Source organism: Larimichthys crocea, unplaced genomic scaffold, assembly GCF_000972845.2.
Source record: "Larimichthys crocea isolate SSNF unplaced genomic scaffold, L_crocea_2.0 scaffold53123, whole genome shotgun sequence".
Taxonomy (NCBI): Eukaryota; Metazoa; Chordata; class Actinopteri; family Sciaenidae; genus Larimichthys; species Larimichthys crocea.
This window is the reverse complement of record NW_020856942.1, coordinates 46-5,408: the sequence shown is the minus strand read 5'-3', so window position 1 is coordinate 5,408 and position 5,363 is coordinate 46. Positions and strand designations below refer to the sequence as shown.

The 5,363-nt window shown below is 49.0% G+C and overlaps 1 long non-coding RNA gene across 1 annotated transcript; it reads left to right on the top strand.

The window, feature by feature from the left end:
• The first annotated feature begins 3,567 nt into the window (after positions 1-3,567).
• Positions 3,568-4,693, top strand: LOC113745212 (uncharacterized). Its single transcript, XR_003462040.1, has 3 exons — positions 3,568-4,051; positions 4,462-4,509; positions 4,594-4,693. It is a non-coding gene; the product is annotated as an uncharacterized LOC113745212 (long non-coding RNA).
• The last annotated feature ends 670 nt before the right edge of the window (positions 4,694-5,363 follow it).

Sequence of the window (5,363 nt, the reverse complement as noted above, 5' to 3'; positions counted from 1 at the left end):
ACCACTCCCTAAAATTAACCCAAGCGCCTAACGCCCACCACCACCCGACCCACCAACCATAAGCCCCCCACACACCCCCAACCTACCACCCTCACCAACCCCCAACCCGCACCCCACCCCCCCCCCAGACACAACTCACCCACCAAGCCAGCCGCTCCCCCCAATTCCCGCACCCCCCCACCCCCAACTGAAAACCACCCCCTACTAACCCCACACCCAAAGCGCAGGTTATTATACTTCATCGCAAGACATCACCCCGCCTCCATATCGCACCCCCCACCCGCCCGCACCACACCCAACCCACCCCCCCCAACCCCTCCCCCACAACACCAACCCCGCCCCTCCAAACACCCCGACCCCACCGCCCCTCAAACCAAAAACCTCCTAGACACCCACCACGCACCACCACCCCTGGTCCGACCACACACCTCTTCCACCACACACACAAGCACACTCCCCCACCCTATCTCCCACGCCCACACACCCCACCACACCCACCTACAACCCCACTCATCGCACACATTACTAACAAGCACCCAGCGCGCCTACCACTTCCACTCAACCACCCACCCACCATACCATCGTTCAACGCAACCCCCCACCCCCCACCCACATCATCACACGCACACCAACCACGCTCCATACCACCCACCCCCCACCCACACCACCTCCCCCCCCCTACCCCTTCCCCCACATCCTTTAACCACACCCACAACCCGACGCCCCCAAACCCCCCAACCAAACCACCAACCCACACAACACCCCACCCACCCCCCCCAACCATCCTCTCACCCACCCCACAACCCCATCCCCTCCCCCCACACACACCCACCCCGCACCCACTCGCCACCCCACGCCCCCACCCCCGCCACCCCGCCCCCCTACACCACCCTCCCGCAACCAACCGCCCCCTCCCCCTACACCCAACCCCCCAACCCAACACTACTACCCCCACCATCACACACCACCTCCCGACCACAGCCCCAACACCACCCTCACCCCCCCCCCGACCCCCCTTCCCACCCCCAGCCCCGCCCCCCGCAGCCTTCCGTCGCAATCCCCACCACATCACAACCGCATTACCCCCCCCACCCACCCAAACACAAACTCACCAACCACCCCCTATCACCCCGCAACAGACCCCCACCCCCCACCCCACCCCCCCTCGCCACCCTACCTCCCCCCACCCCACACACACCCCACACCCGTACCGTCCCCCAAGCTCCCCCCTACACCAACCCAACTACCCTCCCTCTAACCGCCCACCACAACTCACTGTACCCTTACTCCCCCCCCCCCCCCACCCCCACACCCACCCCCCCACCCCCATCGCACCACACCAAATCCCGACCCTCCACTCTCAACCTACACCCGCCCCCCCACTCAGCCACCTACAAACCCCCCCCAAAATATCATCCACCCCCCCCTCAACATAAATCTAGAAAACGAGTCCACTCAAAGTTTTCCTCATAACGAGATAATAAAAACCAAAAAACCGAAACAAAAACAAAAAAAAACCAAAACATACCATTAGCAAATTACCAAGAACAAAAACATAAGGTAAAAATAAAAAACAACTGCGCAAAAAATAAAAAAAAAAAACATAAAAAGATACAATACAAAAAAAAATACAAAATAAACAAATAAAAAACAACAACAAAAAACAAAAACATGGAACACAAAAAAAAAAAAAAAAAAAAAAAGGACAGAAAGACACAACTCCAACAAAAACAGAAAAAAAAAAAAAAAAAACAAAAAAAAACAACAAAAAAAAAAAAAAAAAAAAAAAAAAAAAAAAAAAGAACAAAAAAAAAAAAAACAAAAACGAAAAAAAGACAAAAAAAAAAAAAAAAAAGAAAAAAAAAAAAAAAAAAAAAAAACAAAAGCAAAAAAAAGCGAGCAACGCAAATACAATCCCGAAAAAAAGGAAAATAAAAAAAAAAAAAAAAAAAAAAAAAAAAAAAAAAAAAAAAAACAGAAGACAGAGACAAAATCAAAAAACAACAAAAACAAAACAAAAAAACACAAAAGAAAAAACACAAGACCCCCAGAAAATACACAAAACCACCAAAAACAAAAACGACCACCACAACACACAAAACAAAACACCCCCCAACCACCCCAAACCCCACCGACCGCCACCAACGGGCCCAACCCGACACTCCACACCCCCCCCACCCCATAAACTAACCACATAACCCCCATCACACAACAACCAAACCAACCCAAACCAAAACCCAAAACACACAACACTACAACCCCCACTAACAACTCACACCACAAACACACCACCAAAAAATCACCCACCGAACCCGCCAGCGAAAGCCGTCCACAACCAACACCGAAACACCGCACCACTAACAGCCCGACCCCGCAAACCACCCAAACAAGCACATCACCAGCGATACCCCCACACACACACCAACAACCAACCACCCCCCCCACCCACCAACTACCCACCACCCCCTTCTAAAAAGCAACCCCAAAGAAACCCACACCCCCCCAAACACCCAAAAAAACACAAACCCACCACAAAAAACACCCACCACAACCAAACCTCCCCAAACAACCACCAACTAACCCCACCTACACACCCCCACACCCACGCCCCCGCACCCACCCCACCAGCGCCCCACAACCCCCACAACCACCAACGCACCGAAACCACCAACGCACACCAACAACCCCTACACCCACAGACCCACCACAACAAACCACAACCCCCCAAGCCAAACAGAACCAAAACCCCAACCCCCCCACCCCCCAACCAGAAAGACAACCATAAAACGCACAAAACACCCGCCCAAACCACAAACGCACCCCCCCGACCACACACACACCACAACCCCCACACCACACACCACCAAGCCACCAAAACACAAAACACTCCACAAAACACAAAGCAAAAAAAAAAACGAAAAACCAGCAACCAACCCCAAAAACCCAACACCTAAACAACAAACACAAACACAAAAAACAACCAAAAACACACTAAACCACCCCCAATACACAACGCAAAACCCCCAACCCCCAGCCAAAACAACTCCTCCATCCCTCAACTGCGCAATGTACGTTTGTGAGCTTTTAAACTATTTTTTAAATAAATATTAATAATTATTATTCGAGTTCCAATTGTGAAATTATTTCTTTCTTCTATATCCAACTAAGTTTGTTTACACTATCTTATTAACGATTGTTAAAAAGATCCAGTTTTAAACTATTGATGGGATTTTTGACATTGAAGTGCTGTGTTGTCTTTCTATCGATCTGTTTCAACCACATTAGAGGATTTTGTTTCTTGTTTTGTAATTCTTTATGTGTTTTTATTACTCATGCTCCAGTTTGGTAAATCGACATTGCTTGTCATGGTCACAGGGTGCCATGGCTCATTCTGCTGCCTCGCCCTCCTCCTCCCTCTGTGTACTTTGTTTTTTTATTGCCCTGTCTGCGGTGGTGGGGTTCGGAGGTGTGGGTCTCGGGAGGGGGGGGGGGGGGGGAGGGGGAGAGGGGAATGCTCCCAGACTCTGCTCCGCGGGCAAATCCGATCAGGGTCATCACCAACTACTCAAGAACTCCCAGTTCCTTTTGTTCTGTGCCAGATTATACCGTTCCTCGCTAGTATGTGGTATACTACAGGCTCGAACTAGTTTATGGTTGCCCTCAGTGCCTAGCGTCTTTCCAGTACCGGTACTGACCGTATTTTTGTCTGCTTTTCCTCCAGGAACTCTGCCAAGCCTGCCACCTCAGCCACACACCACCTGCAGCTCTTCACCGCCTTCTGACCAGCCAGCCCAGCCTTTTTGCCATTTCTCTGTACAATAAATACCCACATTCAGCCTCTGAGTCCATACTTGGTCCACAGTAACCACACCAGACCACGTAACAGAACAATGTGGCCAGCATGGACTAATTGGATTCTGATACAATCCAGCAAGCTCTGACTTCCTAAGCACAACAAATTGGACATCACAAACAAACCTTGCAGGAGATTATGGACACCCTACGTGGACTCACAACCCATGTCACCCAGCTTGGAACAAACTTGTCCCAGGTATCCTCTCTGTTCTCTCTGTACTTCTGCTGCTGGGCTGAGATGAAAGAGGGTCATAATGGGATGTCTATGCATGCGTTAATTTTTGTTGTTGTTTTGCAACAAATGTCTTTCATTTCTTGAAGTGACTTCTGATGAGTTTGAGTAACTTATGAAAGATACGAGTTCATTGCTGCACTAGTATATTATTGCTATTAATACAGCGTTTTGCAAATAGCTTTCTTCAAGCCGATATTTTACTACCGCTAAGAGTTTACACACATTTTAGAAACTAGCAGTAATGTTAACATGTTCATATGTGAGTTTTTTTTTTTCCAATGTTTTTCTGTGTTATAAGACATTTTTGGTGCTTTTGGGTTGTTGTATCCAGGATTTTGTTTTCTACACTGACTGTCTTTCATTTCATGAAGTGACTTCTGACGAGTTTGAGGGCATCCAACTCACGCAGTCAGATCATGGTGGGTCTATTATTTGCTCTTTTCTCTGACTTTGTCAATAAACTGACCTTTTTAAACTTTTTCCTCGTCTCCAAACATATATAGATTTTCTAAGCGGGGCGACCCTCCTGCAGGGTGTTTAGAATGCCTGCATCTAGCTATCTATTAGGTGGTGATGCAGGAGGCACTCCTCCATCAACGAGTCTCCTCCGTTGAAACGCCTGTGATAGAGGACGACACCACCGCCCCTACTTACCGCGCATGAAATGCTCCCTTCCCCTACAAGTGGACGCAATCGGTAAAGTCGCAAAAACTTTCTAAAAGAGAATTTTTTACACTATTTCCGTGAGGAAGGGGAAATATTTGGGGGCAATTAGTTTTAGACAAGCCGGCCTTCAGGTGTTCCGCTGGGAGTCCGGTGTCAAAGTACAGGGCCCAAACACTCTACCGCCCGGCATCAAAGGTAGGCATGTTTTCTAATATTTATGTTGTTTTGTCTTGTCTCATTGTCTGTGAATTAAAATATGTTTTTGTTTTGGTCCTCCGTCGGCGAAAAAAGGAGCATGGGACCGAAACCCCTGGAAGCCGGAAGTCAAGCCTGACCAAGATACGCAACCGGGAAGCCGGAGCTGTGAGACCACATACCAGAGCCTGAGCACGGACTGGTGCGTCCCAACGGGATCCTAATGGCAGACCTGACAGCGGAGACACTAGGGGGAAGAGTTCGACTCACACCCACTGACTGCTGGACGACGTGAGACTGGAACAAAGGTTGGGCCCTGTTTTTTTCAAATATCGTCCCCTGCGGTTGTCTCTTATGTGGGGGGCCAAAAGACTTTAAAATGGGTGTGACATGGAAATAACTAAAAAAATGG